This window comes from Tamandua tetradactyla, chromosome 17, assembly GCF_023851605.1.
Source record: "Tamandua tetradactyla isolate mTamTet1 chromosome 17, mTamTet1.pri, whole genome shotgun sequence".
Classification (NCBI taxonomy): domain Eukaryota; kingdom Metazoa; phylum Chordata; class Mammalia; order Pilosa; family Myrmecophagidae; genus Tamandua; species Tamandua tetradactyla.
Window position 1 is genome coordinate 17,909,429 of NC_135343.1, and position 26,265 is coordinate 17,935,693.

Sequence of the window (26,265 nt, forward strand, 5' to 3'; positions counted from 1 at the left end):
GAGTTTATTTCTGTTTCATCCTTATCTTGAGGCTTGGGTCCTTTTGGGTTCTAGCATATTGAGGGAAGCCTCTTTCATTTGGATCCCTTCTTTGAGATCTTTTATTTCTGTCCCCATCTTGAAAGATCTTCCAAACCAAACTTTAATTTTCCAAGGTTAGCAAATGCTCTCCAGGCAAAAGTGCTTCCCTGGGTTCCCATTTGTCTTGTTTATTCATAAGTATCTTCTCTGTTCTTTGATGCTTTAAAGATGAATTTTAGCTATTTCACCTAGCATTTTTTGGGCTGTTAGTTTTAGTGTATAGTTGATTTAAATAACCTAGCTCCCATTCCAGAAACTGGAGGTCTTACTTTGACTATTACTTCATATGTAATGACTTTACGGGGCCTGATCTTAATTAGGCCTTCTCGTTTTACTTTCTAATAACTCTGTTCTATTCTTCATGATATGAATCTCAATTTGTGATTTTAAATTTATTTTTATGATTCAAATCATCTGTCTTCTCCCTAGATGGCTGTGTGCGAGCAGGAGTGAATCTAGACCATTGTCTCATATGGTGACCAGCTCCTAGAAGGTCCAAAATAAATAGCTGGGCTCTAGAAAAATGAATGCAGCAGAGTATGTGTTGGTATGTGTGTTGGCTGGATGCAGAGGCCTATTGCGGTTTGAATACAGTCCTAGAAAGAAGCCGATTTAGATGAACAATTGGTTATTTGTCACATTTTCATAGATCAGTAAGAATCAAATATTAAGAATGCAGAACAGCTCTTTGGAGATTGCTGGGTGCATTTGCCTTTAGGGTCTCCAGCTGGCATACTTCATGTGCTTATCTCCTCCTGCTCTTTTTGTACAGTGTCTGTTGGGAGAAGAATCATAGAATTAAGGTGCTCTCTCCATAGAACATGCTGTGCTTTGATTTTGTCCTGTATAAGTGAAAAACAAATGATGAGGCAAATGTTGCAGTCTAGATGTACACGCAGGTATAACATGGGGAGACAGAATTTCCCAGCATCACAGTGTTTTTTGATAATATGTAACACAGATGACTTTTAAGTACCCAAGTCAGAAATTTACAAATTTCGTTATTATTACTATTATTGAAATTTTTAAATCTTTGTATTCACTGTGCTTGGTAGGTCCTGCAGGAAGCCCTACCACTGCAGGGAGGCCCAGCCAGTGTGCATTAAGGAATTGTAATTAATAATAGCCAACACTTGTCTGGCGACAATATTTGGAAATGATATATCAGATAAAGGTCTAGTATCCAGAATTTATAAAGAGATTGTTCATCTCAACAACAAAAAGGCAGCCAACCCAATTACAAAATGGGAAAAAGACTTGAACAGACACCTATCAGAAGAGGAAATACAAATGGCCAAAAGGCACATGAAGAGATGCTCAATGTCCCTGGCCATTAGAGAAATGCAAATCAAAACCACAATGAGATATCATCTCACACCCACCAGAATGGCCATTATCAACAAAACAGAAAATGACAAGTGCTGGAGAGGATGCGGAGAAAGAGGCACACTTATCCACTGTTGGTGGGAATGTCAAATGGTGCAACCACTGTGGAAGGCAGTTTGGCGGTTCCTCAAAAAGCTGAATATAGAATTGCCATACGACCCAGCAATACCATTGCTGGGAATATACTCAAAGGACTTAATGGCAAAAACACAAACGGACATTTGCACACCAATGTTTATAGCAGCGTTATTTACAATTGCAAAGAGATGGAAACAGCCAAAATCTCCATCAACAGAAGAGTGGCTAAACAAACTGTGGTATATACATACGATGGAATATTATGCAGCTTTAAGACAGGATAAACTTATGAAGCATGTAATAACATGGATGGACCTAGAGAACATTATGCTGAGTGAGTCCAGCCAAAAACTAAAGGACAAATACTGTATGGTCCCACTGATGTGAACAGACATTCGAGAATAAATTTGGAATATGTCCTTGATAACAGAGTCCAGCAGGAGGTAGAAACAGGGTAAGATAATGGCCAATTGGAGTTGAAGGGATACAGACGGTGTAACAGGACTAGATACAAAAACTCAAAAATGGACAGCACAATAATACCTAATTGTAAAGTAATCATGTTAAAACACTGAATGAAGCTGCATCTGAGCTATAGGTTTTTGTTTTGTTTTGTTTTGATTTTACTATTGTTACTTTTATTTTTTTCTCTATATTAACATTCTATATCTTTTTCGGTTATGTTGCTAGTTCTTCTAAACCAATGCATATGTACTAAGAAATTATGATCATGCATCTATGTGATGATGTTAAGAATTAATGATTGCATATGTAGAATGGTATGATCTCTAAATGTTGGGTTAATTTCTTTTTTTCCGTTAATTAAAAAAAAAAAAAAAGAGAAGCGATAATTGGAGCTGAAGGGATACAGACTGTACAACGGGACTGGATATAATAATAGCCAACACTTGTCTGGTGCTTCCTATGTCCTAGAAATGGCTTTAATCACGTTATATATTTTTTCTTGAATTATCTCAAGAACACTGTGTGGTAAGTGCTCTTACCCCCATTTATACAGATCAGGAGACTGAGGCCCAATGTGATGATGTAACTTGCCTTAAGTCATACAGTGAGAGCCAATATTTGAACTCAGTCCCCCTGGCCCTGATGGCTAGGTTCGTAGTCTTAAGCTCCCTTGTTGAAAGGAACAAGAATGAATCGTAAGTGGCTTTTCTAAGGCTTCCCGGTGCTGTGTGCAATAGTGTAGGTTAGTTGGAGACCAGAAGCTGTCACCGTCCCAGAGGCTGGGGCCCTCTCTCATGGAAGGAGCTCTGGGCTTTGAAGAGCCCAGAGCCACAGTGAGACACTCCCTGCCTGCCCTCGGGTTCATAAGTTATCCCCAAAAAGCCAGTGTGTGAGTTCTGACCAGCAGAAGAGGAAAGGTGTTTCTGTGGAAAGAAGTAGAAAACAAAACATAGGTATTTTTCAAGGCTTAGAGATGAAGTTAATATAACTGTTTCTTCTTTTTTGGTAACTTATCTCACCTGCTGTTGTGCCTTCGTCTTTGCACGGTGATATAATAACCTACGGAGTTGGAATCCTGAATTAGGGGGGCGATTCACCTCCAGTAGAAGCTGTTCAGGCGCCTTCGCTGCTCTAAGGATTGAATCACACAGTGGTCTGAGGCAGAGCCCTCGGATATGATGTTACTGGAGGTGATACTCTGTGGATTCCACCTGCCTACAGCCGCTGGGATTCAGAATAAAAAGTTGCGGTAGGGACTTGTGTTCAACTGCTCAAAGGAAAAGTGGTTGGAAAATTAAGACAACAGAATAAACCATCCTCGCCAGTGGGTTTTCTCCCAGATGCTTTTCTTCACCTTCCTGTTTGGTGGCTATTTTTCTTTACTGATTTATCAGAAAATGAGTCTAATTCTCAACGAGCCCCGGAAACCCGTCCCCAAATGGAGGCAGGGAATGAAGAGAAAGTCACGGAAAGAGCCCGCGGTACGAGTTCGAGTCCGTGAGCCAGCCCGGCACTGCGGGCTGTGCACAACTTTTCTTTTCAAATGTTCCCGAGGCATCTCTGGACCTGCTGGCTCTGGGGCAGCTCTGCTTTTTGTCACAGCCTCTGGGAGGACGAACCTGCGTGGGGGAAGTCTGGCTCCATTCGGAAGGATTTGGAAGTTGTTGATAAAGCTGGGCTACTTAAGAAATGTGGAGGTTTGTGATATGTGCTGATCGGGCAGAGCCGGCCTGAAGCCACACTCCTTGGCAGTGGCCAGTCACTGCAGGATTAGTTGGCGTCCCGTGCCTTCTATCTTAGTGGGATGTGAAAGTTAAAGTCCTCACATATTGAAATTCGTGGTTTAGTACTTTTTTTTAGCTATTCACGGTCACTCCTCAGAGGCTTGTGGGTGGCTCACCGGGTTGCTCATGAATAGAGCCGAGTATGGATTTAGATTTTGTAGAGATGAACCGATCATTGAGTTTGTATCAACTGAAAACTGCCGCGTTGCAGAAGTCTCTGGAGGGGCCTCTGAGGCAGCCCGCAGGGCTTACTCTCTGGCTCGTGAGTGGCTGCAGGAGGCCCCGTACACCTGCTCAGCTGGCAGTGGCCGATGTGCTGGAGTTGCTCAGCCTGGAACACGGAAGGTTGCTGGGGGTGAGCTGCTTGTCGAGCTGGGGGTGGAGGCAGAACAGAGCAGAGAAACCTGATTGGTTTCTCCCCATTGCTCATCTGTGTGGGGTTTTTTCTTTTTCGGGTGGGAGGAGTTAAATTTATAATTTATATTTTACGCATTTAGAGTTATTCTTGTGCCTGTGCTGAAAGTGAGCCCACACAACTGGCAGTGCCACCCTAGCCTCCCTGCGTGGGTGATGTCAGTCAGTTCCTTACAGAGGAGTCACCCTGCCTCCCCGTCATGCTGCATGGAAGGGCATGCTGGGCTGGCATGTCCACTTCTGCACAGCCGCTGTGGGAGCAGGGTGTGGGGTCATGGCACAAGCAGGGGAGGGGGCGGGAGGCAGGCCCTCCCCCTCCAGGCCTGGAGAGATGCTCAGACTTGGGCTTTGGGGAAAGGTCCTGGGAATTTTTGCTTGGAGGTTGCTTCCTTAATCATCAGTGTTCTGCAGAGCTGTTTCTTTCCCTGCAGAGCAGCTTGGAATCGGTGAGGTTGATCCAGGGCCTCGGAGCTGGTGTTTTGGCAAATGGCTTGAGAGTGAGTGGCTTCGTGGCCTGCCATCTGGCCCTCGTCCCTGCCATGCAGTTTTTCTAGGACACCCGTTTTGTGCAAATTTTCACTGACCAGGACTGTTGTGAACATCTGGGGGCCTGAAACCAGCCCAGTTTTAGGTAGAGGAGGAAGACTGGAGAGGCAGCCTTGAATAGAAGTTAGGGAGTACATGAGAGGTTTTGGGGTCACATTCTCTCCCTGTAACTGAGCAAGTTATTTAACCTCTCTGAGTTCTGTTGCCTGCTCAGTAAAATGGAGATGATCCTCTTTACTGACTCATTGAAAAGATTTATATGAAAATGTTCCCATTTTATTGGTGGGTAAACCAAGACCCAGAAGGGACCTGCTTCTTGTTTACAGTATGGAGAGAGGGTGGTGGGAGGAAGGAGACCTGGACTCAAGCCTGCCCCCCTGCCCCCCGCTCAACCCTGTGGTCCCGAGCAGGCCATTTAGCCTCCAGAACCGCTCTCTCTGTGTAGGTGAGATGGGAGAAGTGACTGTCTTGGGCAGTGGCTTGCCATGACCCCTACGACAACTCTGTAGGAATAAAGTGAGGGCTTATATGCCTTGTAGGCCAGAGGGAATTTCTACAGCTGCTTGTCATTTCTGCCTTTACAGCTCATTGGTGACAGGGCTTAGTGCTGGCGCTGAGCTCTTGAGAGTTCCTGGCCCGTAGGCTCGTAGAGTGATTTCTAAAGGATGTTTCCAAGGCTGTTTTTCCAATTATAAAAGTAATACTGGGCGGGCCATGGTGGCTCAGGAGGTAGAGTTCTCACCTGCCATGCCGGAGACCTGGGTTCGATTCCCGCTGCCTGCCCATGCAAAAAAAAGTAATTCTTACTCATGGTAAAAATCCAAATAGTACAAGAAGGTATAGCATAATAAAGGAAAAGATAGGCCCACCCCACGCCTGACCCTCCCCCCCATCATTGCTACTTCCCAGAGATGACTTCTGTTTTCTTCTTGTGTATCCTTCCAGAATTGTCTGTGTGCTCACAAAGATAGGCAGGTGGAAATGGATGTCCAGACATATACATAATTCTGTAAATTGGGTGTCATCTGTTATACATGGGCCATAGTCTTTAACCCAGAGCCCAGATGGTGAAGATTCAGGTAGTTTGCAGCGCTTCAGCCCTTAGTAGCAAATGCCACAGTGAGGGGGGGCTGCACTTATATCTCAGTATCCCTGGATTTAAAATGGATGTTTGAAAGCAGTGCCCAGGGGCTCAGAGCTTTTAGAATGATCTCTTTTTGCACTTGGCAGGAAAGAAAAAAATCTCCCCTCAAAAAGAATTATGTTGTTAATATTGTGGTTTTCCATTGCTCCACCCAGTTAAATTTAATCACACCACGTGACCTGCAGATAAAATGATGTGTATGTTTGGAGGGAAGGAACCCAACAAAGCTTTCCTTTTTTTAGATCCTGGAGAATACAGCAGAGCTCTCTGCAGAAGGCCTTGCTTTCCGATCCCTTCTGTCTGGGACATTTGTATTTGCAGCTCATTTTTTAGTGTTGTTGGAGGAAGCTGTTGCTATTAATTGGGTTTTAGATGGTGGCTATGTGTATTTTAATATACGTCTTCCTCTATCAAAACAAGCCTGGTCAACTTCATTTAAAAATAAACAGCTAAGCTACATGAATTCCAATATATGGTTTGATTGCATTTGACTGGGTTGGCATTTTGGTAAGGCATAACTATAGCCTAACCAAGTTTCTTTGCCTGATATTGACAACAAATGGTGTTTAGTACTCTAGTTAAAGCAAACCCTTTAAATATCTTAAAGTGAATATTTTAGGGTTATAACCACTCCTGTGATTTCATGTTGCAGTGTGAAATGATTTCTCTCATGGTTAAAAAAAAAAATCCACAGATTTGTGGGTTTCTAAGTGCCTTGATTTGTTTGCGAATATTTTTCCAAAATGTTATGCTAAGACCTTTTAAAAAGCTGACTCCCATTTTAAATGCACTAGGGAGCTTTGAAAGAAACCACGGGAGGTTTTTGTTTATTTTAAACAAAGGCTCTTCGGTAACCTCAACCCAAGGATGAGGGGTGGAAGACAGAGAAGGCTCTCCCACCTTCGGGGCCTGGAGCCTTTGCAGTGGCCGTCCACCCCCTTGTCATCCACAGGCTCACCCGGGCCTCTTACCGGCCACCCAGCTCTTGCTGGCAGGTGTAACCCTTATCTGCCCTGGCCCGGGAGCTCTGGGGCCCACCTGCTGGATCATTTCTGCTCTTGGCCGTGGAACCCAAGGTGAGGGGGTTGTCATCTCAGCCCAGGGAGCTTTAGCTGTTGTTAGTTCCTGTACCCTCTTCTCTGCTGTCCCAGTTCCTAACCCCAGCCTCTCTGTGTGCTGAGAGCTCCCCGCTCCTGACCCTTTGTCTGGCTGCTGCCTGCTAGAACTGCCTGGCTCCTACTGGGTACCACTGCCTTGCCGCTGTCTGCTGTCTTGGGGCAGTGCTTTGAGATGATGTGAGAGGATTTGCTAGAGGGAACATGGCATTTTAAGGCACACAGTGAAACAAACAGGCCGTAGTGATTTCTGTAGCATCAGAAACCTAAAGAACTGGAGTGATGCATTCTTAAAAACAAAAACAAACGATGACAGCTACAGTAAAAATCCGGGACCACCTGGGTATAGGAAATATTCCAGCCTGTAGGTCAGCATAAAATGAACACTGACATGGAAACAATGACCCTGTAATGAGTCCTGACAATCATTGCGGTGAAATGATTAGTTTAAACCTTTTCAGTGTTTAGCTGTAATCTAAAGGAAGCATTGCACTTTGAGTCCTCTTTTATGAAGCTCATAAAACTTCGTTTCTAAATGCCAGTGTACTGAAAAGTTGAGTATTAAAGATTTAGCAGTGTCTTTAAAAGCGTGGAAAAAATTCCTTCTTTTCTTGATTATGAGTTCTGGATGCTCGTAATAATATTAATATTAATAGTGACAGATACCACCCTTTAGTAGAACATTTTTTTTATAAAGCCTTTCCAAAGCTCTTTCAACTCTACTCTCTTCCTTCCTATCTTCCTATGAGGATATCACTGTGCCCATTTGGCAGCCGGAGGTCTGCAGCTCAGCGAGGTTAAGGAACGTGGGCTGGAACTAGAACCCAGGTGTATTTACTCCCTCCTGTAAACTCTGTTGCCTGGGTTTTTACATGATTTCTACCTCCAGTGACTTGATAGCATTAAGTTGTTATTCCAGAAGGAGCTTCGGCATCATCACTGGGAAGGAGTCAGGCATCTGTGTTGACCTGACCCAGGAGGATGATTGGTTGCAGAAAGGCAGCTTTGCTTGTTACACACTTAGCATTTGGGCTACAATCGGCCATGTAGGAGGCTTCCCATCTGGATGAGTCATAGTCGGTGACTGTGTTTGGAAAACACATCAAGGTGAGACTGAGAAGTGAGAGCATCCTTGCTGGACACAGCTCGAGTTGGAGTGTAGATCAAGTTTCAGTTGCAGAACACAGAATCCCCTCTAGCAAAATAAGGGAAAGGGATTTATACGGGGAATGAAATGGCTTCAGAAATTATTCAGAGTTCTGAAGACATGGGTTTCCAGATGAAGCTGTCAGGAATGAGTATCCCAAAGCCACACTATAAAACCGGCCCATTAAGGAAGCTGCTGCCTCTTCTACAATTGTGAAGCAGCTTCTCCAGAAATACAGTGTGATTCCAGCTATTGGGAGGCTCCATGATCAGGAGCCTCTACACTGAGAGCCCGAGTCCTGCCACATCTGCTATGATCAGTGTCAGCAAACCAGTATCCAATCCTGCCTCCTGAAGCTGGTACCTGGATGCTAGAATTTTGGCTAAAATGGAAGAACTAGGTGCCTCCTGGACTTTGCTTGCTGAGCAAAGAGGAGCAGCTGCTGAAGTGTGGTCTTTGCCTTCCCAGTTTCACGAAAGTACATGTGACCGTAAATAACATCTGCAACCCTCAGCTGTAAGGGATCTGGAAGATGTGGTTTTAGCTTTCCAGCCACTACAGGGCAGGAGGGCACACCGGGCAGAGGATAGAATGCATGTTAAAAACCAATCCATTGAATTCCCTGTGGTTTGTGATCAATAGAAATGGACCTCGATTTCTAGAGTCAGCTGAAGAGGGCAGAATCGAGGTCAAAGCCAGAGCCTGGTATGACTGCAAATCTTATTGGGGTTGTGGTGGGTGACCGCAGATGACAGGCGACAAAGAATTAAATGCAGCAGAAGACCACAGATTTGTCCTCTGGCTTCTGCTTGGCTTCTTTGGGACTGTTTAGCTGTAGCTGCAACCTCTTAAGGTAGATTCAGGAGGGCTTTAGTTTCACTGGGCGCTATTAGGGGAAACAATGGGTTAAAAAATTGTCCTAACTGCAGAGCCTTGACTATGCTAATTTGTGAGTCTCCAGGATGGGGCTCCAGCATGCAAGGTTCCCCAAACTTATTTGACCACAGGAAAGCCCCGTTTAAAAAATGCAGAAGTTGTGTTCCCCATTGTACATGAGAAATGCTCTTTCAAAGAGGAAGCCAGAGAGCACCTTGGAGAAAAGGTTTTTGTTTCTGTGGAGTTGACCTTTTTAATAGCCTCTAACAAGAACGTTTATTGTCAAAATGATAGGATTTCCTAGAGTGAGGACGGAGAACCAAAAACGAGGAGACAGCGGCCAGTGAAACCGGCCTGCCTCACACTGAGGCTCTCCTACGGATCCAGATGGCCTGAGAGCATCCTTGGGGTCCTCCAAGGATGCAGCCTTGTGATTGCTATTAGAAATGACAGAGATAATAAAGTTTAACCATTTAGATGCCACAACTCTTTGTGTTGCTCTGATAGAGCAGCTGATGGTGTTATAGAGAAGGAACTGTATTTAGCTCATGGAAAATAAGGGCAGAGTCTCTGGTGAGTGTGTCTTGGGGGTTGGGGGTGGGGAGTGGGAAGCGACGGTATAAAATGCACCGAGGCCAAGAGGAGGTAACCTCCACTTAGAAGGGTTTGCAGCCGGGGCACAGAGCCCTCGTGGTAAGGCTGAGGACTGAACCAGGTGTGAGTGTAGTCGGCAAGCAGCTCTGAAGATCGGATGATGCGGAAGAGGGTAGGAGAAGACACCTGCAAAGAGGAACTCATGTTTTACAGTATCCTTAACTGATTTAAATTTTCTACCTTAACTATCTGGCAGAGTTTGTCCACGGGATGTGTGCGTATCATTCTCAAGCAGATCCGTTTTTAAGTCTCAGCTTAAGCATTTAAGCAGGAGACTGTCTATTTGGAAAGGCCCCCAAACCTGACTGTGCACCTCCACTTCTTAGTACTGGGTGGATTCCCCAAGGAAGCCAGAGTGTCTTAAATAGATTAATCTACAGGCTTCCTAGTAATGGGGAAATGGGAGTTACAGAAGTGAATGAGTTTGCTGAAAGGCGGAAGTTATGTCTTCATAGAGTAATGAGCATGTTTCTGAGTGCCTAAGTTTTTACATGATGCTCTAACTTACTGAACTGAAAATGATGGAAACAATACCAGTTTCTCATGTGAACAAGGTTATTTCATGATGGCAACCACTTCTCCAGTTACCATAAAAATCAGTACATGGGTTGGAGCTGCTGTGGTTTCCAGTCTGCTATGGGTACCACCCTCTTTCCCTTCTATTCTCTTTGGGCTCAAATCCTTTAGTGCTGATTCTCTTACTCAAGTGCCTTTTTTCCCCCACCTGTAAGCACTTTAACAAATGGAAGTTTAGTATTATTACCAAATCCCAGCTTTTTCCTAATCATATGGCGCTCAGTCCTGTCTGTCCTGGAGCAATTACTTATCACACAGTTATCAGAGATTTTAATCCCCTCTCCATTAGTGCTTAGACTCTCAAGGATTGCCATTTAATTTTGATAGTTATTATGTAATCTTTTAACATTTTTATTATAGAAAATCTCAATATCAGAAGTAGAAAAAATATAACAAATCCCCACGAATCCATTCCTAGCTTAAAGAATTATGTACTCATGCCGGTCTTGTTTCATGTACACCTGTACCCCATTTCCCTCTCTCCCTGGATTATTTTGAAGCAACAGTCATAATTGTTGAGAAATATTTGTATGTTTTATTCCATCCCTGTAAGTTCTTTATTTTATTTCATAGTATTTTTATGAAATGTTCTAAACATTGCAGCAATAAAAACTTTTAACTCATGTGAGGGGCTTTTCACATTTTGCCTAGAATAAATAAAATTCAGATCACTTTGCAGGGATATACTGAACGCCTACCCTACATATGTGTGTGGGGATGGGATAAGGTGAGGTTTTGGAAGGCAGATAGAAATGGGCTTCAGAAAAGATGCTGACACTTGTCCTGACAGGTGCAATCCAGGCGGACCTTGAACTGCTGGCTAACAGAAGTAAGTGTAAGTTGGATGCCCACTGGCTGTTTCCATCTATATGTTCAAGAGTCGTTCAGTAGAGAATGAGGTCAGTGTGGTCTGGGTATTTGGGGTTGAGGACCTTGAGGAGATGCCTAGAGAATGGATTGGATTTGGTATTGTTATCCTGCAGGGGTTTTGTATGCAGCAACAGAAAATGATTCTGACTATTTATTGGGAGCTCATTGGGTAACTCTGTAAAGAATCACCAGGCTGGAGTGTGGCTGGAGAACCACATTCTGCCAGGTCGCTGGAAGATTAAGCTGAAGTTGTGCCGCAAAAGTGATCTGGTTAGATCACCAACCGTCACTGCTGCCACTGCCCCTGACTCTGGCCACGACTGTGGAACTGAATCCAAATCTGTCCCTTTGCCTTCTCACCCCTCCAAGGGTGAGACCATCTGACTGGTCAAGGTAGGTCACAGCCTGAACAGTGCAGGGAGGGAAGGAGTGTCTGGCTCCCTCGGCTTCTGTAGAAAGCATGGGGCTCTGCCTTCCATCAAGAATCATGCAATAGGGGACCCTCCTCCCCCCAAATAGAAAAGGGGTTTAGGTGTTAAGCACCCAGAGAGATACGCACCCACCATGAACATCACCATCATTTTGGACTGCTTCCTCTCCCTTTTTCTCAGCTCAGAGATGATCACAAGGTCTTCGTTTTCCTTGAAAAAACCATTTGCATCTGTTGTTCCTGCTTTTCTATTCCCATGGCAACTGAGCACACCCAGGTGCACCTGTCAGGTGCCTCAGAGATTCTCCTGTACAGATTTCCTGCTTCTAGTCCTCCCACCTCCAGACCTTCCTACACAGTACTGCTGCTGCATTAATCTCTACCAAAACAAGCCTGAGGCTCAAAGCCTTTGAGATTCTCCTGTAGCCTGGAAGATAAAGGCTAACTCCTTGCATTGACCCTGCCTTCCACAGTTGAATCCAGCCTCCATTTTCAGTCTTATCTGTTATTCCAGAAACCCTCTTTTCCAACTAAGCAGGCACCAGAACACAACTGTAGCTCATCACCTCCTGCTTTGCTCCTTGATAGTTCTTTTGTCTATGAAGCCCTCCCAACTCCCATCTACCTAGCAAATCAATGCTGACCTCCCCAGAGGAAGGTGACCACTTTCTCTGAGCAACTGTGGCACACGTATGCATTGCTCGTTGGATCTTTTCACATCTTATGTATGTCCGAATAGACTGATGGGACAGCGTGTTACAATTCTTTGTATTTCTCATTCTGGGCATGTGGGGTCTCACTACAAATTTTTTATTTGTTTTTTCATAGAAGGAGAGAACAGAGAAAAAAATTTAGAAACAAGGAAAATAAAATGCAGAGGTAGAAATGTGTGTAAGGTATAAGATGAGAACAGAATGTAGATCAGACAAGCTGGAATGAGGAAGAGTGGGAAATAGTTTGGAAAGATGGGATGGTTAAGTTTTTGCTGTCAGTGGTGTAAACCAAATGGAATGCTTTGGGTGACAGGTGTGTGCTCCTTGGATGTACTTTGAGTGCCTACATATTTTAAAAGAATGCTTGGTAGTTAGCCCAGATTCAAGCAGCATGGTTTTATGAAGACTCAGCATGCATCTCTGTAGACAGAGGTAAAAGTGGCATGTGCATGAGCAAAATTGTCTGCTTAATGGGATATAGATATACCAGCACATACTGATAGCAAATGGATTGTCCTTACAGCTTGCACCAGTATGGAACTTGGATATGCATCATTGTGCTTTTTGTAGAAACAGTGATCAGAACTGTATAATGCTCAGTTATGTACCCTCCCTCCCCCTTCTCAAGGGCAGCAGTATCTCCAGTGACTCAGGGAATTCACCATGAAAGTCAGCCTGGGCCTCCTGCCCATCTTCCCATCAGCCTCGATGAGCTGCGCAGAGAATGTTAAAGAACTGCACATCTAGGCTGCTTGCATCCCTCACATACCCTCAAGGCTGTATCCACACCAAAGGTCAAGTAAGAAAGAAGATGGAGGAATTGGGATGGGTGGGAGGATGCAGAGAACCTTCAGCTGGTGGTTCAGTAGAAACACTAGAAAGATGACTGGTTCCTTCAGAGAACTTGTGAGAGGGTCGGTGAGAAAGGAGAAGAACCCATAAAAATGGCAGCTGCCTGGTGGTACCACTGTGGTGAGAACTTCCTTGGATTGGTTGTCCGCCCACATCATCTCTGTCTCCCCTTGGCTTTTCTCCCTCACCCCCTCCTGGCCCAGATCCACCTGCTTGGAGCCTCCCCAAGTGCCTCAGCCACTCCAGCCTAAGACCTCGGGGACTACTCTTGTGGGAACCCTGAGCCCACTGCAAAACTCACTTGAATTGTAGATTCTTTTCAAAGGAGCATTCTGGTTTGTTGTTTGTAGGTCCCAGGGTGCCTAGCACTGTGCGAGGCCCCTGGAGAGGACAGGGCATGGGCTTTGGGCATAGTCCCAGCCTCTCTGCTTAAGCTGTTTGACTCCAGCCAAGGAAACTTCCAACCTCTCGAAGTTTCAGTTTGCTCATTTGTAAGTGGATATGTTTCCTCAGATTAACAGAGGTCATATAGGCCATGCACCAGTCCATAGCAGGCATTCAGCAAACCCTGTCCCCACTGCCACCCCCATATCCTTGGAGCACAGAGGCTCCAAGCAGGTGGATCTGGGCCAGGCTGCGGTGAGGGAGAAAAGCCAAGGGGAGACAGAGATGATGTGGGCGGACAACCGATCCAAGGAAGTTCTCACCACAGTGGTCCCACCAGGCAGCTGCCATTTTTATGGGTTCTTCTCCTTTCTCACGATCCATAATCATGTTCAGTAAATATATGTCTAGTGAAGAGGGCTGTCACAACATCTATTCTCTCTGAGAGCTCTGATTTTAGCCAGCAAGCACTCAGTCTGGGCGTGCTGGGGGCTGGGAGTGGGGGAAACCTGGGACTTGTCTTACTCAGTGATAAAATTAATGGGTTGTTGGATGAAAGAAGATTAAGGGACTCATTACCGTGCTGAGCAGTAAATACCTGATGCATGCCAGGTGGGGACACCTCAAGGGAGAGATGTAAGAGTCCAGTGAAGGAAACAATAAAAATTAGTGGAATAAATGTAAGTTAAGGTGTAAGATAGATGGAATGCCCTGAGAATCTGAGTGGTATATTCACACTGAAGAATCTTGTAAGGTAAGACACCTCGCAGGCTGCCACCTCCCCCCCAGGAGGGCTGACTTTGGCAAATTACTTAACTGACCTGAGCCGCAGTTTGCTGGACCCTAGAATGGGGCTGATGACCTCATCTCAGGGAGTCAAGGGGAGCGTGGGTTTTGACTGTGTATGTAAACTGTAATTCGTGTTGCCTGGCACGCAGGAGCTCCCTTTCACTTTCTGCTTAAGTAGAAAAAAATATTGGTTTTAAAGTGAGCCCATGCATCTCTGTCTCTACCTGGGTTAATTTAGGAATTAGGAAGACAGAGTTGCGTGGTGAGGGCATTAGCCATGAGGATTTGGAGGCATACTGGGGAGAATGGAATGCTTACAAGTTTCTGCTGAGAAAGGAAATTTTTATGTATTTCTAAAATAAATGGTGTGCTCAGCATATTTTCAGGTATTGACTCCTGTTTTGTTTTGTTTTTGTTTTTCACTTTATCTTTACAATTTGTAGGTGTGTTTCTTTGGAACACACCCAGCTGTAGAAAAGTTTTCCAGCAGCGGTGAGCCTAATGCCAATTGTACTGACTTCGGGGTGCTTAAAAGAAAAAAAGAAAAGGGAGGGGGAAGACTTTCTGAAAACAAACAAACAGACCAAAAACCCACCACCACTAAAAAGCTCCTCCTTTCCAGTGAGGGTGGGCCTGGCATCTTATGTCATGGCTGGACAGTGGGCCTAAATGATGCAGCCCACCAAGGCAAAACGACCACGTGGTGATTTAAAAAGGAATAACTGTGGGCTACCAGGAAACACAGAGTTAATTCTTTACTTCTTCAGTCTGATTAGGAAAAGTATGCTTGTCTGAGTTTAAGTAAAATGATCATGTTTTATTTCTCATGTAGTAAAAGTCACTCCTATGGCATGCGGGATAGGTGATGTCAGCTTTGCCATCTCCGCTGAACAAAATTTTACGGAGCCCTCGTGCTATGTTTAGGGGCTCGGGAAACTCAGTGGAAGAGGATGTGGTTCCCACCCCAGTTTATTAGGAAAGCAGGAGTCAGCTCATTAACCGTTGCAGAGGACGTGAAGTTGCAGAGGGCGTGCTATGGGGCACAGGGGCAGGAGCTGCTAATATAGGAGGCTGGAGGGCTCTGGTAAGGGGCTGCTGGGGGCTGGAGTTTGGGCTGAGGCTCACTGGATGAGGCTGTGTGCACCAGGAGGCCCTCGGGTGGGGCCTTTAAGGTGGTTATCCTAGATGTAACCTGGCTGTCGCCCATGAAAGTGTTGCCCCTGCAGGTTGTAGGGGGAGGACCCTGGACAACACACTCAAACACCTAATTCTGCTTCACACCCGCCACTGGGCTGTGTTACCTTGTTCAAGACCGTAACCCCTTTTCAGGCACACATATCTCTTTGTTGGTTGGTTCAATGGTGTAGTAATCCCCAACCTGCCTTTAGGTCGTCTGCACAGAATCCAAGGGAAGAGATATGAAAGTCCTTGGCTTTGGGTGGCTGTGTCTGGGAAGGACCTTAAAATGTTCTTTCTTCCATCCTGTCTCCCTAAGCCATCCTAAAAGGATGATATGACACTTAAATGTCTATATTTTTAAAAACCTTTGTTATTGTATAATATAACATATATGCAAAGCAAAGAAAGAAAAAAGAAATAGTTTTCAAAGCACTCTTCAGCAAGTAGTTATAGGACAGACCCCTGTAACTACTATTTATGACATGACCCCTGTAACTACTATTTATGATAAGCGATCATACCATCATCTCAAATTTTTTCTTCTATCTGCTCCAGAACATTGGAAGCAAGAAGAAATAAATATTTTATCATCACAATTGACTTTTTTTCTTTTTTGTGAAAAAGAACATATACAAAAAAGCAATACATTTCAAAGCACAGCACAACAATCAGTTGTAGAACAGATTTCAGAGTTTGGTATGGGTTACAATTCCACAATTTTAGATTTCTACTTCTAGCTGCTCTATGATACTGGAGACTAAAAGAAATATCAATATAATGATTTAGCATCATACTCATTCATTAAACCCTACCTTCTCTATAACTCCACTATCACCTTTGATCTTTCTGTCCACTCTTTAGAGGTATTTGGGCTATGGCCATTCTAACTTTTTCATGTTGAAAGGGGCTGTCAATAATATGGGGTAGGGAGATGGAACTAGTAGCTGATATTCTGGAGAGGCTGGGCCCTGTAGGTTTCAGGACTTACCTGGTCCAGGGACCCATTTGGATGTTGTAGGTTTCTGGAAAGTTACCCTAGTGCATGGAACCTTTGTAGAATTGGATATATGGCCCTTTTGGTCAGGATGGCATTGTGGATCCCATGATGCCAGAGCCAGACCTCCCACACCACCTGGGAGACTTTCACTAAATGCCTATTTTTTATCCTTTTAGCTTTCTTCCTGTACTCCCCTTCCCTGATTTTTATTTTTATTTTTTTGCATGGGCAGGCTCCAGGAATTGAATCAGGGTCTCCAGCATGGCAGGCGAGAACTCTGCTCCCCTTCTCTGCTTTTTATATATTGGATTTACATATTTGAATCAAGAAATTGACTTTTTTTTTGATAAATAGCATAATGCACGCATTTTCCTTAAAAGGGAATGGGCAATTTTGAGTCATTATACCCTTATCCAGGTAGCACAGTAAACAAATATTTCAGCTGATTGCAGAGAAGATATACACTGTTGACAAATAAACCTGAGATAAATATATATTTGTTTGTGTTTGTGAGTAACCAGAGGTGACCCGCTTGAGCTTTGTGTGCTGCCTTCAAAGCAAGCTCATAGGAGAAAAATATGACCAGCACTAATTGTATTGGTGGTATACATTAATATTCTGTCCTATGAAATATCTGAAATTATATTAGACATATACCCAAATAATATAGAGAGCTGTCTGCTGTTTAGTTCAATAGGAAAGTATTGGCATTAATCTAATTTTCGCCAGCATTCTTCAGACTGTATCCCACGGACGCTGCCTCTGCCTGTATGCCTTTAGACCTCTGTCCAGACTAATAGAAGTGAGTCATTTGAGATTTTTATTTTTTGAAAAATCTACGTAGGTCAAACGGATGAATACCCTGTGTTATGGAACTTAATAATACCATTGAACATCTTTAGGGAAAAATAGGATTTCTTCTGCCGAGGAACACTGCCATGTGTCTGGAGGCGCGCGTGGAGGTGGCACTACATGTCGCACGTCTGCATTTCCGTGACTCACGTGGCGTGGGTCACTCTGTCTCCTCGCCTGGCTGCCGCCTGGCTGCAGGGAGAGGAGTCGAGGTGAGCTGGGTGGGGACTTAGGTATCTTTTCTTTGGTCTGTTTGAAACTGCATCACTAGAGATTCACTTCTTGGAGTTAAAAATTGACTTTTCTAATAATCTCCACTGGCAAGGGTACACTGAGGGGGACAGCCTGATAAACTGCTGTAGGATATAAATGTGTCCAACCAGGCAAGGTGCATGACAATAATTTAAGAAATATAACTTTTTCTTACCCAGCTGTTCCAATTCTATCAAATTATGCGTAAGAGCTAACTCAGCAAGGACCCAAAAGGCGCATGTATGATTACCCTTGCTAATGAGAGAGATGGCTGGGAAAAGCCTAAATCTCTCTCTCTCTTTCTCTCTCTCTCTCTCTCTTTGTTTAAAAGATTGGCTAAGTATATTTTGGTTTACTTATACCATAAATTTGATTTTCAGACCAACACCAAATAATTTTTCAGTATAACTATGTCCCAAATATTACATGGGACATACTTATACAGAATTATTATTCATTGTGTATCTAAAATTTAAATTTAACTGGACATCCTGAATTTTTATTTTCTAAATCTGGGACTCTATGTAGGGAGCCAAGACGCATAAACTAGGAAGTGACCTAAAGTACAAGGCAAGGTAGCTTGGATAGATTCCCAGTTCTGGAGAGCTCAGGTACCCGCCTCTGGGAGATGGCCTAATAACCTGCGCGCTCCTTCCCCACCCCCACTGCTATGTTAATGTTTGAGTTCATCACATCCTCCTCGTTTTGGGGGAGTTTACATATGAGAGGTGTTTTATTTGGCCAGTTTTAAAAACAAACAAGCAAATGTAAGAACAAAATTTTTACCCTCCAAAAAGCCTAGATAGTCAACTTGGCTGGAAAATGTAGGAAGCTGGTAGCTTCATAGGAAGAAACAGTAGTGTTTTCTCCTAGAAGTCATGAAACCAAAAGGCCTCTGCATTCCCTGCCTGCCATGGGTGCAGTGGGGGTGGGCACCTGTCATGGGGGAAAAGATAAGAGGATAGAGTTTCTCAATACTTTAAAATGTAACTGAGGACGCCAAGTCATCTCCCATGTAGAGACAAAACTGAGTGAAAACTGCATGACGGTAGAGGAGATGCAAGTGTTGAGAAGGGAGAGAAGAGTTTGGCTGGCATAGGGGAGGCTGTAGTGTATTTTCCTTTCCCCTCCAGGACATCAGGTGTTTTAGCCCTGTGTTTAGTGGTGATGACTAAATGGCCAGCGCTGACCACTCAGGGACCTTATCAGGAGGGTAAAGATTAAGTGCCTCTCTTTCTGAAAAAGGGCTCCCCACGACCTGCTGGGTAGCTAGTGTTCTCATCGGCGTTCCTCCTCCATCTCGCACCCCATCTTCTCTCTGCACGGAAGCCCACCTTTCCTGGGCCTGACAGCAGGGACAGAGAGTGGGGCTGGGGGGCAGCGCCCATGCTGTGAAGGTGTGTTGGTGGGCCCGGGGTGAGGAGTCGGTGGGAGGCCTGGGTGACGGCGGGGGTGGCAGGGGAGGCGTGCAGGAGGGCCAGGGCACGGGGTCTGGAAGTCTGTCGCTCCTGTTGACCATGCACAGACAGAGGCAGGGACTCAAGTCGCTTCAGCAGGCCCCAGGGCACACAGCGCTCACTGCCTGCTGCTGTGTTAATCGCACCCCTGGGGTTTGCTGTATCCTATGGCAACAGCAGCTCCTTGTTAATTCAGAATAATGCTGGGGGTGGGCAGGCAGGATTACAGGCTACTTCACGTCGGCTGGAAACAACCCCAGTTTAAGAGCATCCTTGACTTATGGCCAAGCCCAGGAACATCTTGGCTTATTTTCTGACACCCCATCCCTACTCAGGTTTTGGAATCTGGTAGTGGGAGGAGAGGAAAGCTATAGTAAGTTGTTGTTCCAAAGGTCAGGCTGAACCCTGGATAATGAGTCCATTAGATTCCACAATCAATATCCAGCTCCTAAACATGATGTATATTGATGAGCTGATTGCTAGGGGAATTGGAATCCATTTTGCTGGGGCCGAATGGGTTGTTGATGGCCCATAGTAGACTTCAGCTTGAATAATCAGCTAAAAGCAGCCTAGAATCTGGTAAAGCAGAGCTTAAGCGTGCCAGAGCCCTTGAACACTTTCCTGAAAGCTGAGCAGAGGGTGGTGTCTGCCGGGCCCTCCACCATGGCCTCGGGGACCTTCCCATGGGACAGATGGACCGATCAGGGCTCCAGCTGAAGCCTCTGCTGGCACTGTACTGAGCAGGGGGCAAGAGGACGGAGGGCCAAGGCAACAGGGGAGAACTCCAGAGCTGTGACATGAAGACAGCATGTTGACTGAAGGGTGGGTGAAGAGCGGATTCACAATAGGAAATACAGAAAGGGATTTTCTACATCTCAAAAACCAATTCAGTATCTATTTTTGGTTCTCATTGGCCATTATTAAATGTTGCATTTTAGCTCTTAATCCCTGGCACATGTATCCCGTTGTTCACTCTCAGACCATTCCCGACACTCATTATCTGTAGTATAATTTTTGCGGTCTTTGCACTCCCAACGCTCCTGTGAGATAAGACGCTGGCTGGCATTGCTAGACCGGGAGCATGAGTTACACAGAGTTTAAACAAATGGCCCAAGTTCGTGCAGGAGGGAAGCGGCCACCCCAGGTCTGCAGATTTGCTCAAAGACCATGTTCTTTTCACCCTCCTTCCGGCAGCTCAGCTTGTCCTTCGCTCTCGCTGATAACCCAACATGCGGGAAGAAAGGGCTTGTGTTTGTTTAGTCGTTTTCTTCCCCCTGAGTGTGTCCTTGCCCCTTAGAGCCCATGGACACACGTCTTTACCTGAGCTGCTTTCCCAGCTCTGTTCTCAGGACTCGGAGAATTACAGATAGGTTCAGATGTGGTTCCCATTGTGGGAAACACTTTCCTTTAAGGTCTTTAGTCCAAGAGCCTCAGTGGAAGGATTTGCAAGTGCCGTGTTTGCATGGTGGGGGGCAGGGGGGACAGTAAGGAGCTGGTTAGAATGAGGGGGCCTTATGCCCGCTGAAGCTGCCCTTGGACCTTCCTCCCGTCCCCTGTCCCGAGCACGGAGTGTGACATGCTGCCCTGACGGCATGCTGAAATCAAATAAGAGTTCTACTCATTAACTGGGTCAAGGCGTGCCCTGCCCTCCTGCCTCTCCGGTGACATGTTCATAAAGGGCGGAGGGAAATCCACTAGCCGATCACCCAGGCTGGATTGTGGAGTCTCAGCCTCCTGGACTCTTAGGCACCCTGGTCATTTTGAGTACCTGTAGCCTCGTTGATTCAGAGTCTAAGTCTGGCACTGCCCCTGGGGCACAGTCAGCTCTGCCTGCGGCAGGATGAGGGGCAGGACGCTGCAAAAACTGCAGATTTCCGGAGGCAGGCTAATTAAGCCCCTGCAGATCTCCAGCTGCAGAGTTGCTCTGGGGTAGTCTGAAGATTTAAAATTGTACATTTACTAAAACGAAACCAAAATGCCCACAGTTATGCCGAGGTGGGCCCTTTCTACGTGTGGTGCTATGCATGGTTCAGTTTAATTCAGGGATGGGGAGGAGGGCAAAGGGTTCCAGTGCGCTCTCTGAATATCTTTCATCTGTTTCCAAGAACGGGCCTGGCCATGATGATTCCAGAGTTATGCCTTGATCTCACCCTCTGCTAGGAGATATGCTTCCCTCCCCTGCATCCCCTCACCAGGGGCAGCTACAGAGGCCCCGATCTGTGGCTGCCAGTCCACCGTGTCTCGGGGGTCCGCGTTGGAGCTGCCTCCTTGATGCCTGGCTGAGTGTGCAAACCTGGCACCGACTGAGCTTTCATGACTCTCAGAATGGCTCTGGGGATGGCTCACACCCTGTGCAGGACTAGGGAAGTGTTTTGTGGGGTCTCTGCCCTCTTCCTATCCCAAAGGGACAGCACAGGGCCTCCGCTTGTCGGCCAGACCCAGAGGACTGGTGGGTGGGACTGGAGAGGACTGGGAGATGATGGAGCCTCTCGCTCAGCACCCCATGGGGGCTGGGCTGGGTGCTGCCTCTCGCTGGCTCCAGATAAGGCCTTGGAGGTCTAAGTGTGTTGAAGATAAAAGGAAAGGGGTCAGAGGGGACCCCTAGCGTATTACATTGCTGAAGAGCAAAGGTCCAAAGACAGGAATGCTAGAAGTGCTTAGATTAGCAGTGGAGGAGAAAGCCAGAGAGAAAATATCAGCCCTCGCTATCACAGAGCATCTGACTGAGAGTAAAAGGTTTCTAAGTGGACTGGCAGTTGGCAAAAGAAGAAATAAATCAGCCCCCTATTGAGCGACTTTCAGGAATTAGACACAAAGTGGATGTTGAGGAAACACTGGAATGTGCTGGGTTGGTTTGGGTTGGGAAGCCGAGAACATCTCTGAGGCCTCACACTGTGTTCTCTGAAGAATTGTCAGGGGACACCTATACTGTGGATTGGGAAAAAATTGCACAAGACTCCTTTTATCCCTGACAGGGAGGCAACAATTTCTCTAGGACCTCATCTGATGCCCGCAGAGATGGGGGCAGTGATGGGGAGATGGAGTACCAGCTCCCTTGTCCCGGCTCCCTTGTCCCACCTGTTGTGTTTTCCCCCCAGAATCAGTGGACTTCAGAATTCTATGGATTGTTCTATTGGGGGGTAGAGCAGCGGGCTGGGTGATGGCTGGAGACTGTGGGCCGCCTTTCCCCATCACAGCCGCGGGTCTCCTCCCTGGGAGCAGAGCCCAGACCCGAGCCCTCCCTGGGGTCTCAGTGCCCTTCTCTTGACCACCTGCATGACATTGAGATAGTTCCTTGATCTTCTCTGGGTCTCTGCTGCGCATCCTAAAATGGGCATCCCAATAGTACCCACTCGCTAGCCTTTGGTGCTGATTAGACGGGTTAATATTTATATTAACTGCCTGGCATCTATAGTAATGTTTGAAAAATCAAACAGCTTACACAAAGGGATCTCTCATGACCCTCCCAGTTTTCACTTCCTATGATCATGTTTCATTTCATCCTCTACCGTCCTTTAGGCAGGAAGGGCGACTGTCACTAGATTTGAAATAAGGGCTGGAGGGCAAGTGGCTGGCTAATGGATGGGCAGCCGTGACCACCCCACTTAAGGCTTGGCCACCCCACTCAGGGGAGGGAAGCACACTGGAATCCTGTGGCCGTGGTGGCCCGCCATTTCCCCTCACCTCCCTCCATTTCCCAGCGCTGCCACTATCTCCTTGTGGGCAAAGGACTGTCCTCTGAGGAGGAGAGGAGGGAGCACAGCAGGCTACACACGGGCACATTCTTTCCTCCCTCCTCCTTTCGCTGAGCCCTGCGTGATCGGTTCAGGCAGTTTTCTACTTAGCAATCTGATTTCTGTGTCCAATCGATTGGCCACTCTTTGTGCCACGTAAAAATGCATGACCGAGCCTTGACCTTGAAGCTAGCTAGGCTTACAAACTTCTGTCTTTCGCTGTCTCTTTGAACTGAGAAAAAGGTTAAGGGGAAAAACAGAAGCAATTTTGCTCAGATGTGTTGTCATGAATAGTGCAACGTCTTTGCATTAAATCTTGTGTTTATTAATTGTATGATGACAATAGTACCATTCCCTTGCATTTGTGGATTTTATTGTGTTTTACGAAGCACTTTTACAGTTATTATCTTATTTGATATTGAACTTGCCACCGTGGGATGAAAGATTATCATCCCTGGAAACTGAGGTCCGGTGAAGTTTGTGAGAGCTTGCTGATGATCAGAAGGCAGCGGGTGAGAGAACAAGCTCCTTGTCTTGTGAGGGTTGATACTGAATAACTGAATAATATTTAAGGGCACTTGGCAATGCTGAGTCTTAATTTGCCCTGTCCCACCCCTTGGGGTTCCGAACCAGGTAAGAGTACCACAGCCAGCAACGATGTTGGCTACATTATGCAGAGCTGAGGGTGCTCTAAAGTTTGAAAAGGTGTTAAAACAGCAAGTGAACAAAGCAACAAAATAAACAAAACACCATAGGGAAGTAGACTAGAAAGTGTGCTTTAAATTATTTAATCCCTCTCCCCCTCCCTGCCCCTAGCAAGGTGAGAGAGACGCGTGGCCAACCACAACTTAATTTTCCCCATACCTTATTTAGGCTCTGATTCCACATGCTGCTTGGGGTTGCCATGGAGATGGTCTACTGCATTCTTCCTCAAATAGAACCCGGAATCACACTTCTGCTTATGTGCAAGATAGAAGCGACAGCGTGGCATGTCTGTAAATGGCCCTTTCCAGCAAGCTTACCCCAGCCAAGTACCCGGGAATGTCTGAGCAGACACCTAAACTCACACTACATGGCGTTGTTTTTTTTTTTTTCTTTCCGAAAAGCAAATCAAAACACTTAAGAATAATCACTTATAGTTCCATTTGTAATGAATGATTCTAGGAATACCATTGTAAAATTGCTGTTAAAAAAAATAGACACCATGCACAACTGGAGTCCTACCATAAAACTGTCTCTGGGGGCCCTCGTCATGGTGAGCCAGTTGAACATAACATTTCTTGAATCCTAGTGGCTGTGTGCTGAGTTCCAGATTTGGAGAGCCTGGGAAGTGGGTACGGGGTGAGCAGGAGGTGGGAGTGAGGAATAAAGAGCTTGCTGAAATAGAAACCCTCCCCTGAAAGGATTCACCATCAAACGGAGAGAGATTTGCATACAGAAATGATAGTTTTGCTCATGTAGAGCTACACCGGGCTACACCCTGTGTGATGGAAAGGGTAGCCTGGGGGCATCTTGCACAGAGGGAGACCTGGGTTCAAATCCTAACTCCTCAACTTGGGGTCTTTGATGAAATTCTTAATATCTCAGAGACTCGGCTTCTTTATACTTTCTCAATCAAGTTGTTACGAGCACTAAATGAAACGATGTTTGTTGTGAAGCCAGGGACAGTCTCCTGCCCACAGCAGACATTTAGTAAACACTAGTTCCTTTCCTCTTCTGCTTCACACCCATCAGAGGTGCTCAGGGCAGCAGGCAAAGGAGGAAGAGAAGAGAAGTTTCCAAGGGTGGGAAAGACAACAGCGCAAAGTGTGGAGGTTGGAGTTGTGAGGCTGCACAGGGGATGGTGAGCAAGAGGTGCCGGACAGCATCCCCTGCCGAATGCGGGGCTGTGCAGCACACCGCGTGAATGAGTGTGGGTTAGGTGAGTTTGTGGAGTGGGAACCTGGGGAGTGGGAAATAGTGCAAGAAATGGTGTGATCACAAAGTAAAAAACTGGAACCACTGTTTTCCAATTGGAAGAGCTGCTGACATCTGTGGGCCTTCCTGCAAACTTCTGCCCAGACTTGAGTTGTCCACCTTTACCCAAGAGATACTGACTATTGGTCTTTTCAGTCTAAAGGGATCTTCTTTCCAAATTTCCTCTGGCTGAAATCCAGGCCAAATGCTTATCAATCAATATTAGGAAGATACAGGTTGCTTAAAAAAAAAAAGAAAGAAAGAAAAAAAAAAAAGCTATGTCCTGTTCTTTGTCAACACCTTTCCAGCCCCAGGACACAATCCTCCCCCCACCCCTGACTTCTTCTCACAAGACAGATCATACTAAGCAGATAGGCAATGGGTAGCCAAGGTTGCACAATGCTGGATGGTGTGTGTTTGGCTGGCTCAGAAGCACTGCGCTGTGCAGGCAGAGGACTGCAGTGTCTCTGGGGATAACGGGTCAACAAATCCCAAATGTGGCTTGAAGCAGCTGTGACTCTCCATTTCCAGAGAGGTCATGCCCCTGGGCTGCACGTGGTCCCATTTCTACTAACCCCTGGAGACCAGATGAGAAATTGCTGTTAAAGGATCTCCTTTGTGAGCCGTGCTTGGAGGCAGAAAGATGGATTGATTAGATGGCCACTCAAAGTCTCTCAGTCCATTTTCGGAGGCTTTAGGAATCCTCCAGGCCAAAGGATAATGGGGTTGCTAATGCCATTTGGCTCCAAGGAAGATGGAGGTGTGGGGCAGTGGCTCTGGACATGGGGATTGGGTTGGGCCTGGTTGAGTCCTGCATGACCGAGTGGTAGTTCTGTTACCTTAACTTCTTCAAGTTGTAGGTTGTTCCTTTGATAAATGCAAATAATGACAATGACAACAATTTATGATTGGCAGAATATTTAGGCAGAGTAAAGATGTGCTGTGGTCGCTGGTAAGTCTCAAGATTTGTTGCTATGTAGGCTGCTGCTGCTTGTTGTTTTGTTGTGCATTTTTTCCTTAGGATGACAAAGGAACTAGAAGGGAAATGGAGAAGTTTTAGTTTGCTTGGGGATATGGGAGAATGTTTCTCAAGCATTTTCACAACTGAGTTTAAGAGAGTGAGTGTGCTTGCGGGGGCTGGGGGTAGGGGGTGGTTCTCTCCACCACTTCTACCAGTGGGGCTTAGACATAGCAGTAGTGCACTGTCAGTGAAAATGGCAAGCATTGCTCCAAGCACTTTCATAATCTCACCGGAGCTTTACAACACTGAAGGACAGGCAAGGAAGATGCTGTTCCATGTTACAGACGAGATGAGAGGTAGGTGACCTGCTTGAAGTTACACAGCTTGTTGGTTACAGATGGAAGCCCTATAAGCCCTGTCTCCCCAGCTGCCTGGCACTGACACAGCCCTGTGAGTGAGCTCCAGGTGCACGGAGGAAATGAGAGGAAGGAAGACACATATGGAGGGGGCGTGCTTTGCCTTGGGAGTGTTGCTTCCTGCCGAGTGGGTGGGACTGGGTTTCTGCCACACACT

At 45.9% G+C, this 26,265-nt stretch overlaps 1 protein-coding gene and 1 long non-coding RNA gene across 4 annotated transcripts in view; one reads left to right on the top strand and one right to left on the bottom strand.

Annotated features, from left to right (window-relative positions):
* Positions 1–26,265, top strand: part of PRKCE (protein kinase C epsilon) — a 549,400-nt gene that overhangs the window by 228,093 nt on the left and 295,042 nt on the right. The window lies entirely within an intron of this gene.
* Positions 476–23,692, bottom strand: LOC143660784 (uncharacterized). 2 transcript variants are annotated; one of them, XR_013164250.1, is made up of 3 exons: positions 23,640–23,692; positions 20,810–20,975; positions 476–856 (listed from the first exon to the last, which is right to left on the bottom strand). It is a non-coding gene; the product is annotated as an uncharacterized LOC143660784 (long non-coding RNA). The 2 variants fall into 2 exon arrangements; XR_013164249.1 differs by lacking the exon at positions 476–856 and adding an exon at positions 17,248–17,524.